This window comes from Gracilinanus agilis, chromosome 1, assembly GCF_016433145.1.
Source record: "Gracilinanus agilis isolate LMUSP501 chromosome 1, AgileGrace, whole genome shotgun sequence".
In the NCBI taxonomy this organism is placed as follows: Eukaryota; Metazoa; Chordata; class Mammalia; order Didelphimorphia; family Didelphidae; genus Gracilinanus; species Gracilinanus agilis.
In genome coordinates, this window is record NC_058130.1 from 575,934,692 (window position 1) to 575,947,704 (window position 13,013).

Here is a 13,013-nt window from a genome sequence, read left to right on the forward strand (position 1 = left end):
CTGCCCCACTGGAAACAAAAACTATTTACATTAAATAAGAAACCTGTTTTCAGGTCTGTATTTGCCACATTTATAGCATGGTGCAATACATACTGCGACAAGGGGTAGGAAAAAACAGCTTCCCGCACTCAATACACAAAGTAGCACAGTTTGCCACAGGAGAGTAAAGGGAAGGGCGAACAGGAGGAGGAAATAAGAGGGAGAGAAGGAAAAAGGGAGGAGGAACTTTTTGTTGTTTCATTTCTGGTTTACGAGCCGATTGGACAACCAGTCCAGTCCTTCAGAGCCCATCCCCACTAGTGGCACAGGGAGCTTGGATGTACCAGTTTCTGTGACAGAATGCAGTCCGAGTTTATCTGTGATTTCAGCCGCGTTCATGGCATTGGGAAGTTTTTTAGCAAAAACTAATAAGACCGCATCTCTAAGCTCATCCTCTGCCAACATTCTCATCAGTTCTTCTCCGGCCTCATTCACTCTCTCTCTGTCATTGCTGTCAACCGCAAAAATCAGTCCTTGTGTATTTTGGAAGTAATGGCGCCATAAGGGTCGGATTTTGTCCTGGCCACCTACATCCCATACCGTGAAGCTAATGTTTTTGTATTCTACAGTTTCTACATTGAAACCTATAGTGGGAATAGTAGTTACCATTTCACCCAGCTTCAGTTTGTACAAAATAGTTGTCTTTCCCCCAGCATCCAGACCAACCATTAGAATCCTCATTTCTTTTTTGCCAAAGAGCCCCTGGAAGAGGTTAGCAAATATATTCCCCATATTCCAAGTGGGATGGGTTGAACATTGGCAAAAGAAAGCAGTGAGCGGCTGCCTCTCCTTTTTTTATTCCGCTCTCCCAGCGTTGGTTTCACTTCCACAAGATGGCGGCTTCCAATGGCAGCCATGTCAGTGCCAGGGGTCGACTGACCTTTTAAACCTTATTTTAATCCCACCTTCTCAGATTTTCTAATTGACCAGGGTTATACTTCAGTCCCCAACATGTCTCATCCCTTGACTTCCAGGAGGCAAGGACTGCATTACCACACTGGCAAAATAAAACACTTGACTTAATGGCACCTCTTAGGTAAGACTTCCTGGTATTGGGGTCCCCTAGATTTTTAATTAATACATTTAGATATTAAATGGCACAGTATTGCCAGGGTTTTGATATTAAAACATCACTCCACTGCAAACATGAATAACATGGAAATGGGTTTTGAACAATAATACCTGTATAACCCAGTGGAACTGCTTGTCAGCTTTGGGAGTAGGAAGGTAAGAGGGGTGGGAAAAAATAATAAATCAAATCAAATAAAAGTCAATTGGGATTAAAAAAGAAATATAACTGTGTAGATTATAAACTCATGGCATGTTCATTAGACAGGGTTATTTTTTAATACTAGTTAAAATACTACCAGAGATAAAGATCAAATGATTTTAAAACTAGAAAGGGCCTTAAAAATTAATTACATATTCCTTTAGTTTACAGATTAGAAAAACTGAGGACTGAAAAGAAATTACTTTTCTCAAATTACAAAAAGAGTAATGAATGAAGCAGGAATCAAACTCAGAAGGACTCTTTCTTCTATGAGACCAGTCTTTCACTAAGATCAATTTCAATTTAATTAGGAAAACTTTATTATTAAGGGTCCACCATGTTTAGGCCATGGGCTCTGCCTTGGAGTAGATGCAAAAATAAAATAAACTGCAGTTTCTTCTCTCAGGGATTTTTATGACTCATTTATGGTTAAGGAAGCAAAAGGAAAAGATATACATGAAAGTCATAGACCCCATTATTTGGTTTGACTCATGTCACTCTTCTAATGGAAAACAACAGGAAGCTTGCCTCTGGAAAAATCATGTTAACAGGAGAAAGAAGTGGCTTAGTGAGACTGTAGGTCAGGCACGGACATTTGGTGACTAGTTCCAGGAGTAAAGAATATTTGAATTGATTTGGAGGCATTCAAAAAGAGCTGTCAGTTTCAGTTAATTCCTTTTTGCCTCATTTACAGAAGAAATTCAGTATCTGTTTTCTTTATGGCATCAGACAAAAGATACTGCTTAAGGTGGTCAGGTAGTATAATGAATAGAGTTCAGGGCTTGTAGTCCAGGAATCTCAAATATCTAGCTTTAAACACTTATCTATCACGTGATCTTAGGTGATTCACTTAATCTCTATCATGGTTGCTCATCTACAAATTAGGAATCAACAGAGAAGTGAGATAACATTTGTAATGTACTTTGAACAGTCCCTGGCACAAACCAAATGATTAATAAATAATTATTTCCTCCAAATGAGATGTACAAAATAATGCACTTAGAACAATATCTAGTAATATTAAGTTCTTAATAAATCTTTTCCTTTTCTCTTGTAAAGGAAAGGTTCTAACTTCTCCCACTTTGAGGCTTTCTTGCCCAGAGAAATGTACATCCATTTAATTAAGACTTTTTATTTGTTCTGGGTTAATGAGGGAAGTCTCCAACCTTGGAAGTTTCATAGATTGGGAGAGTAAGTCACAAGGATCTGGGAGCTAAAATCTAGACCATATTTTAAAGCCAGTGTACCAGACAATTGTGGTACTTCTAGATGTGAACTTGATAGGACCAATATTATGTGAAAATCTAATTGTTGTGAGCCTAATTATCTCCCTTCCCAAGGTGGTATAGAAGACATTATGCTTCTTCAAGTGTTGGGAGAAATGTTTATATGTTTGTTCTTGCTAGTTCTTTCATGACAGTACTAGAGAAGACAGAATTCTTCGCCTCAAAGAAAACTCTTGAAAATAACCTTAGAAGAAGGAAGATGTAGGCTTCCTGACTAGGTGGAAAAGAGCTAAAGCACACATACCATATATACACCAAGGATAGTAAAGCTCTTTATGGACAAAAGGAGCTAAGGAAGGGAAATAATCATTTATAAAGAAACTACTCTGTGTCATTTATTGTTAAGTGTTTTGCAAATATAATCTCATTTTTTTGGCACAGCAATCCTGAGAAGCAGGTACTAGTAAGAACCTGATTTTATCATTTAGGAAGCTGAGATAGACAGAAGTTAAGTGACTTGACAGGGAATACAGTTTGAAAGTGTCTGAGGCTGGATGTGGACTAAAGTCTTCTTCTGAGTTCCCCTCTATCCACTGAGCCACCTATTTGCCTAATGGGAAGTATAATCTTTCCCTGATGGAAAGAGGAACTCGAGGATCTTGGGAGGCAGGAATAATGAAAGGAGAGAATGCATATGTGTCATTGGTCAGAAAATCACAAATGAATGCTACTGCAATATCATGTAGCTGCATATTATCATGCACAACTGGAATCTTACATGGCATATTGACCAAATAAGGAGTGATCTGTCTGAGTAGAATTGTGCAATTTCTCTGACCATAATTGCTATTGAACCTGGGCAATTAATCTACTCTTTAATTTCACCACACACACATGCACCCTCTTACCTCATTCTGGCATCACTAAATGTTTAGAATTTCTTGCATTCTTTAAATTTTGTTGATTGATGATATCATTTTCAGTATTTTTCATAATGTTAATTCTCTCTCTGTGATTATTTCCTATTTCTCTGGTATATATTGTTTTTACATAGTTATTTTCATTTTGTCTTCCTCATTAGACTGGTATTTGGTGGTTTGTTTTGCTTTGCTTTGGTTTGTGTTTTGTAGTTTTTTGTATCTCCAGTACCTAGTATGGCTCCTGTCATATAAGCATTGATAAATTTTTGACTATTTGACAATTATTTGACTATGAATTTTTATAATTGGTTTGTCTCTACATAAAGAAAAGCAATAATTTATTTGTTCATATTTTTAATTGTATGCTGAGCTACTGTTTGGTATAAAGAATCAATGGGCTACCATAGAAGGAACTGATGGAGTCTGGATGCATATTAAATAAAGCATGACATTCTTCACTTTATTTCCATCATGAATTTTCTCCATTATGAACAATACAAGCCTTTTTTCATAACATGACGGTCATGGAAATAGGTATTATATGATAACATATGTACATATTATGTGCTGTCTTGGTGATGGAGGGAAGGCAGGAGGGAGGGAGAGAATATGGATCACAAAATGCCAAAAATGATTATTAAAATTTTTTATCAGCATATAATTTTCTGGGGAAAAGGATCAATGAGGAAAAGAAAAAAAGCAACCTCTTCACAATAATACTTTTATTAGAGTGGCACCATATTCTAGCTTTCTTTCTCTTTCTCTTTCTCTGTCTCTTCATCTCTGCTTTTCTGTCATTTTTGTCTCATTCAGACACAAATTGGGGTTTTGATAATAACAAAATATTTTCTTATAATAGCACTGATTCCCTTGAGATTTCTTGGATATTTGGTAGAGTAAAACAAATGAAATCATTACTAATTATTATTATTTTTTCTTCTATTTAATATAAAGGACAATATAACTATGTACCTTCTGTCCATCTCCCTACCACAAAGGGAAAAGAAAAAAAAATACATGCATCTTGGTATAGCAAGCTTTCAATTGACTCTCAAATTCTTTTAACAAGTGCAGCTTCTGGCCTGGCACTAACTTTCCAATTTTGCAGCTATTAAGTTCAAATTCTGATTCAATGAGATTTTTATTACCTTAAAGTCAGAATAAAATGTAGTAACTAAAGACATTTTGACATTTTTGCCAGTAGATGGCGCCCGTATACTTTCTAAAGGACCTACCAGACATTATTACCATATATATATTTTTTTTCTCTCTCTCATGTTTTAGGTCATCATTTAGTGATAATATCCACAGTTCTGCTAAATATATGTTTTTGGTAAATAGCAATTTCAAGAAAATGTCTTATTGGGAAAATAGTATCCATCTGTTTTCCATTTATTTTCAGTAAAAATGGAAGGGAAAGATTCTAACAATAAAAAGGAGTAGAGCTTTAAATTTTTACTGGTGCTAAACACATGCTATAAAGGAGACAACATGCCTGGCCAGCTGTTTGCAATCAGTGTCCCCTCCTCACTATTTTTGTGAATTCAGGTCTCATTATATTCTAACTGTGCTCGGGGGCTTTAGTTCCCTGATGGCCAGGACAAGGGAAGACCCTGAGCTTCCTGTGACTTTGGATCTCATATGCTGCCTCGTCTGACAGAAGAGATTTGTTGAAAGTTGCAAGATAAAAGTTCCTCCATTTTTTCCCATCATTCTACTGTCTAGTTGCCACCACACTTGGCAGCAGATGACTTAGCTTTCTACTTCCCTGAGAAGACTGAAGAGATCTCCACTGCTAAACATAACACAAACCTTTACTGCATTGTCGCTTTCTCTCTGCCCCTTCTTGAAGTGGAGGAAAATGACAGCCCTGCACCATGCTATGGCTGACAGGAGGATCCTTTCATTCTTCATTTCAACCTCATCACTTTTGTAGGAAAATATAAGTAAGGTAATGAGGTCACCAGGGATATTACAATAAACTAAGTGTTTTGTGGGAACACACTTTAGGATTTATGAGAGACTGGACCAGGGTGAAGAGACCAGAGTTTTACTGGATCTCCACAGGAATGGCAGTTGATCTTAACTGTCACCCAGCTTCCACTAGACCAGAGTATAGTAACAGGATAACAAGGTAAAAGGGACTTAACAGCTTTAATTATGTTAGACTAAAAGGTGGGAAAGGATTTCTATACTTAAAATCTAAGGGATAAAACCACAGGGCAATGGGAGGACTTATTCTACTCTTATCTAAGTGATCTAAACTAACAGGGCCCAAGGAGCTATAAATGGAGTCTCTGGGTTTCTGCCTCAAACCTGGAACCTGCCAGGCTTGAATACAGCTAGGGCTTTGTGGCTTTGGGATTCTCACTGCAATCCACTGATGATCTCTGGATGCCAGGAGTCAAGATGATCTCAGATACCAGGTAGAGAGGGTTCTGCTTGAAGCACTGTCCAGTTTTCAAACTTTTCCTCCTCTCTTGGCTCTGTAGATTTGTCCTTCTCTTAGTTGCCACACCACACAGGATCCCATGGGAAAACAGGAAGCAGGGTGTCCTTTGCTCTGAGGTCTCCCAGGCTGGCAACAGTTTTGCCCACCACTAATGGAGTCCACACACACAGGGCACAGCCAGACTTCTTCCTCCTTCATTCCAACCTGGAATTCCCAGCTCCAGCTCCTTCCTGCTAGGTACTTCCTAATCAATATATAATCAATACCTAATAACCAGCTAATCTAATCTTACTCATAACACTTTTCACTAAGAGTCTGCCTCAGCAATTATTCTCTTTCATGCATCTTCTACATCTCACTCTATGATAATTGTTTCTCCTCTGCTTTTAAACACAAGACATCCTCACCTAAAGCTTCTACTTCTTCTACTCCTCAAGGTCTCTCTCTGATTTACACTAAAGTGTGATGTGGTGAAAAGAGGCCAGGAGCAGCCATCAGACTACTTCACTTTAAAAAGTACCTCCATGCTTAATCCCGGTGACCTAGTGCAAATTGTTTATAACTCCCCTGGTCTTCATTTTCCTTATCTGTAATAAAAAGGGCTGAACTATCTAGTTGGCCTCTGAAGTCCCTTCCAATGAATTATAAAATGCAATGTGTTATTTTAATGTGTTTTTAATTTTTATTATATTGATGTGTTTTTATTTTAATGTAACATAGCTATGCAATGTGCTATTAGAAGGGGGGAAAGTTTATGCCCCGTCACTCACTCATTTGGGACTCCCTCAGACCACTGTCTAAAATGACTGAAAGATGCCTAGTTGCAATAGACAATGAGTACTGTGCCTGGGAGTAGCCTAGATGTAAAAGGAAAAAACAAGGAAAACCAAAAAAGGAAATTAACTTTATAAGATTTGCTGCTCTTGGGTACTTACTGGCATATTGGCTTGGGACCAGGGTCAGTCAGGGAGTTTTCTTGAAGGCAAGTTCCCTTGGGACAAAAGGTAAATGTGGGTGCTTATAAAACAAGGTTGTGCTATATGGCTGGGACTTCCTGGTTAAGATGACGGCAGAGTAAAAAGGAGCTGCTTAACCTCTCCTAACCAAAACATACAGGACTCCTAAGAAGTCATAAAAACAAATCTAGATGAACAAAGGGACACCACAACAGGGTGTTGTGCAGCATTGGAGGTACTTGGAATCGGGGCATTTTCAAGCTATAAAGGGGTGAAACAGCTCTCATTAAAATGCGAGCTGAGCAACCCCCTCCCCCATCTCACACCACCTACAATGCCAAAGCCAGCACACAAGAGTTAGAGCAAGTTTGGGGCACGGATTAAGTCCTTGGCAGCTTCCTGGGGTCACAAGGGCCTGCTCCTGAGAGCAGCAAGACTTAAGACCCCAAGAGGCTAAAGAAGGCCCACAGACTTTGAACATAGACCTGGAGTGCAGGCACCAATGCGGGGACAGACAAAAGCCCAGACATGAATCTTGAGCACAGGTGAGGACTCTGATCTTGAGTGCAGGCATGGACCTTGAGTGGGGAACCAGTGCAAAAGGGGTTCACAACTGTGCAAGCAATGCCCTGAGACTTTTAAAGGAGCCTTAGGCAGAGGAACAAGTAAGGGGACCACCAGGAGGCTTGACCCTGAGAACAACTGAGACCTCAGGAACCTAAAGAGCCCAGACAGCCCCTGAGTTTGAGGATAAACCTGAGAGGGAGCAGAGCTAACAATGGCAAACCAGAGACAAGAATCCTAAAAGAGAATGATCATCAAGAAGAAATCTGTAATACTTGACAACTTTTAAGCAGAAAAAATCCAGACAACAGAGCAAACAGCAGAGGAGAAAAAAACAAGTAATCATATCCAAACCTTCCCAAAGTAATGAAAACTGGCCACAAGCTATTGAAGAGTTCAAATCTGAGATGATAAGAAAGATGGAAGAGATTTGGTATGAGAGAAGTGGGAAATATCTGAAAAGGAAATAAACAGGTTAGAAGACAGAAACTCCCAATTGGAGAAAGATGCCCCAAAATCAAACAAAATGGTAAGCAAATTGGAAACCAAAATCTGGCAAAAGAATAAAAGTTTAAAAGGCAGAATTTTGCAATTGGAAAGTGAGACTCAGTAATCAAATGAACTGATAAACAAATTGAACACCAGAAATGACCAGATTGAAAAGGAAAACCAAAAGATTATAACCAAAAACCAGTCCCTAAAGGCTAGAATTAAGTAATTAGAAGCTAATGTTCTCTCAAGACAGCAAGAACAAATAAAACAAAGTCAAAAGACTGATAAAATAGAAGGAAACATGAAATATCTCAATGAGAAAATGACAGACTAAGAAAACAGGTCTAGAAGAGACAATCTGAGAATCATTGGTCTTCCTGAAAAACCAGAAATTAATAGAAATTTGGACTCCATATTAAAAGAAATTATTCAGCAAAATTGCCCTGAAATTCTACAACAAGAGTTCAATATAGACATTGAAAGGATCCATAGATCACCCTCTACACTAAACCCAGAAAAGACAACCCCCAGGAATATAATAGCCAAATTCAAGAGCTTCCAAGTAAAAGAAAAAATTTTACAAGAAGCCAGAAAGAGACAATTCAGATATCAAGGAGCAACAATCAGGATCACACAGAATATGGCAGCCTCCACACTAAAAGACCACAAGGCTTCGAATATGATATTCAGAAAGGCAAGAGAAGTGAGTCTACAACCAAGGATCACCTAACCATCAAAACTAACCATATAATTCCAAGGGAAAGTTTGGGCATTCAACAAGATAGAAGATTTCCAAGTATTTGCACAGAAAAGACCAGGACTAAATGGAAAGTGTGATATCCAACCACAAAAACCAAGAGAAACACGAAAAGGTAAATAAGAAAGAGAGGGGAAAGAAAGAAAAGTTCTATTTTTTTTAAATTTGCCTCTTCAAGGGCTTCAATGTGATCCAATTATTGGTATTCCTATGTGGAGAAATGTTATGTATAGTTATCTGTAAGGAACTCTATTCACTATTATGGTATTCACTATTATAGTAATTAGAAGAATTATTCATAGGGATAATTTGGAATACTAAATGGTCTAAGATGATATGGGGGTGGGAAAAAGGGAGGTGAATAGTAGAGGACACCAAGAGAAACTTGAATGAATAAGAAAAATAGGATATTCTATTACACACAAAGAGGGCATGGGAAGGGAAAGGGATGAATACTATTATAAGAAGGAGAGGAAGAGAGCTTTAAGAGGTAATTAGTTAAACTTTACTCTCAGTGTAATTAATCCTGAGAGAGAAGAGTATCTTTATCCATTGGGATATAAAACTCTATCCAACCCTACTGAGAAAGTCAGAAGGGAAAAACCAAGGTGAGCAGAGGAGTGGGGATGTCATAAAAGGGAGGGTAGAAGAAGGAGGAGGGAATTCATTAGGCCTTAAAAATAAATAGAGGGGAATAATGGAGGGGGTAGGAAGGGTAGTAAATCAAGGGAGGGGACAAGGGTTACTGGCATAAAGCAAACCACTGGTTTAAAAGGAAATAGTGTAAGAAGAAGGAGTAGAACTAGGGGAGGATACCAAAATGTTGGCAAATACAGAAATGATAATTATAACTCTGAAGGTGAATGGGATGAAATTGCCCATAAAAAGGAAGCAAATAGCAGAGTGGATTAGAAACCAAAATCCTACCATATGTTGTCTAAAAGAAACACATATGAGGCGGGTGGACATACACAGGCTTAAGGTAAGGGGCTTGAGCAAAATCCTTTGGGCATCAAATGAGAAAAAGAAGGCAGGAATGGCAATTATGATTTCTGACAAAGCCAAAGTAAAAATAGATATGATTAAAAAAGACAGGGAATGTCTTCACATCCTGATTAAAGGCAGTATAGAAAATGAGGAAATAACATTGTTCAATATGTATGCACCAAATGGCATAGCGACCAGATTCATAAAGGAGAAACTGGCAGATCTCAAGAAGGAAAAAGATAGTAAAACCATACTAGTGGGAGATCTAAATATCCCTCTTTCAGATCTAAATAAATCAAACCAAAAAGTGAATAAGAAAGAGGTAAGAGAGATGAATGAAGTCCTAGAAAAAATAGATTTAATAGATATGTGGAGAAAAATGAATAGGAACAAAAGGAATACACATTCTTTTCAGCTGCACTATGGTATGTTCACAAAGATTGACCATGTAATACGGCATAAAAACATTGCAAACAAATGCAAAAGAGGAGAAATAATAAATGTAAACTGCTCAGATCATAATGTAATAAAAATAATAATTAGCAAGGGCAGCTAGACAAGCAAATAAAAAACTAATTGGAAATTAAATAATATTATTCTCCAAAACCAGTTAGTCAAAGAAGAAATCATAGAAAGAATCAATTTCATTGAAGAGAATGACAATAATGAGACATCCTACCAAACTCTGTGGGATGTAGCCAAGGCAGTACTCAGGGGGAAATTTATATCCTTGAGTGCATATATTAACAAATTAGGGAGGGCACAGATTAAAGAATTGGGCATACAACTTAAAATATTTGAAAGTGAGCAAATTAAAAATCCCCAGATGAAAACTAAAGTAGAAATACTAAAAATCAAGGGAGAAATTAATAAAATCGAAAGTAAAAGAACTATTGAATTAATAAATAAGACTAGAAGCAGGTATTTTCAAAAAACAGATAAAATAGACAAAGTCAATCTAATAAAAAAAAGGAAAGAAGCAAACCAAATTGACAGTATCAAAGATGAAAAGGGAGACCTCACCTCTAATGAAGGGGATATTAAGGCAATCATTAAAAACTATTTTGCCCAATTATATGGCAATAAATATAGCAATGTAGGAGATATGGATGAATATTTACAAAAATACAAATTGCCTAGATTAACAGCAGAAGAAATAGAATACCTAAATAATCCCATATAAGAAAAGAAATTGAACAAGCCATCAAAGAACTCCCTAAGAAAAAATCGCCAGGGCCTGATGGATTCACAAGTTAATTCTATCAGACATGCAAAGAGCAACTAATCCCAATACTATACAAATTATTTGATATAATAAACATAGAAGGAGTCCTACCAAATTCCTTTTATGACACAAATATGGTACTGATTCCAAAGCCAGGTAGATCAAAAACAGAGAAAGAAAACTACAGACCAATCTCCTTAATGAACATAGATGCAAAAAATCTTAAATAGAATACTAGCAAAGAGATTCCAGCAAGTGATCAAAAGGATCATCCACCATGATCAGGTGGGATTTATACCAGGAATGCAAGGATGGTTCAACATTAGGAAAACCATTCACAAAATTGACCATATCAACAATCTAACCAACAAAAATCACATAATTATCTCAATAGATGCTGAAAATCCTTTGACGAAATACAGTACCCATTCTATTGAAAACCCTGGAAAGTATAGGAATAGAAGGTCCTTTCCTAAAAATAATAAACAGTATATATCTTAAACCATCAACAAGCATCATATGCAATGGGGATGAATTAGAAGCCTTCCCAACATGATCAGGAATGAAACAAGGATGACCATTATCTCTTTTATTATTTAACATTGTACTACAAACACTAGCAGTAGCAATTGGAGGAGAAAAAGAAATTGAAGGTATTAAAATAGGCAATGAGGAGAGTAAGCTATCACTCTTTGCACATGATATGATGGTCTACATAAAAAATCCTAGAGAATCAACTAAGAAGCTTGTAGAAATAATCAACAACTTTAGCAAAGTTGCAGGATACAAAATAAATGCAGATAAATCATCAGCATTTCTATATATTTCCAACACATCACAACAGGAAGAGGTAGAAGGAGAAACACCATTTAAAATCACCCTAGACAATATAAAATACTTAGGAATCTATCTACCAAAACAAACACAGGAATTATATGAAAACAACTACAAAACACTTTCCAAACAATTAAAACGAGATCTAAACTATTGCAAAAATATTGATTGCTCATGGGTAGGACGAGCCAACATAATAAAAGTGACCATTCTACCCAAATTAATTTAGCTATTTAGGGCCATACCTATCAAACTACCAAAAAACTTTTTTACTGAATTAGGAAAAACTATAACAAAGTTCATTTGGAATAACAAAAGATCAAGAATATCAAGGGACATAATGAAAAAAAAATGTGAAGGAAGGCGGCCTAGCAGTACCAGATATTAAACTGTACTATAAAGCAGTGGTCATCAAAACAGTATGTTACTGGCTAAGAGACAGAAGGGAGGATCATTGGAATAGACTTGGGATAAGTGACATCAGCAACACAATATATGATAAACCCAAAGTGCTCAACTTTGGGGACAAAAATCCACTATTTGACAAAAACTGCTGGGAAATTTGGAAAACCATATGGGAGAGAATAGGTTTAGAACAACATCTCAAGTCCTACACCAAGATAAATTCAGAATGGGTGAATGGCTTGAATATAAAGAGGGAAATCTTAAATAAGTTAAGTGAACACAGAATAGTATACTTGTCAGATCTCTGGGAAAGGAAAGACTTTAAAACCAAGCAAGAGTTAGAGAAAATTACAAAATGTAAAATAAATGGTTTTGATTATATTAAACTAAAAAGCTTTTGTACAAACAAAAACAATGTAGCCAAAATCAGAAGGGAAACACCAAATTGGGAAAAAATCTTTATAAAGAAAAACTCTGACAGGGATCTAATTACTCAAATATACAAGGAGTTAAACCAGTTGTATAAAAAATCAAGCCATTCCCCAATTGGTAAATGGGCAAGAGACACGAATAGGGAATTTTCAGATAAAGAAATCAAAAGTATCAATAAGCTCATGAGAAAGTGTTCTAAATCTCTAATAATTAGAGAAATGCAAATCAAAACAACTCTGAGGTATCACCTCAAACCTAAAATTAAATGGCTAAAATGAAAGAAGGGGAGAGTAATGAATGCTGGAGGGGATGTGACAAAACTGGGACATTAATGAATTGCTGGCGGAGTTGTGAACTGATCCAAACATTCTGGCTGGCAATTTGGAACTATGCCCAAAGGGCTATAAAAGAATGCCTGCCCTTTGATCCAGCCATACCATTGTTGTGTTTGTAC

The 13,013-nt window shown here is 36.9% G+C and overlaps 1 pseudogene; it reads right to left on the reverse strand.

Moving 5' to 3' along the window:
* Positions 1-237: 237 nt before the first annotated feature.
* On the reverse strand, positions 238-771 carry LOC123231794 (annotated as a pseudogene).
* Between the last annotated feature and the right edge of the window lie 12,242 nt (positions 772-13,013).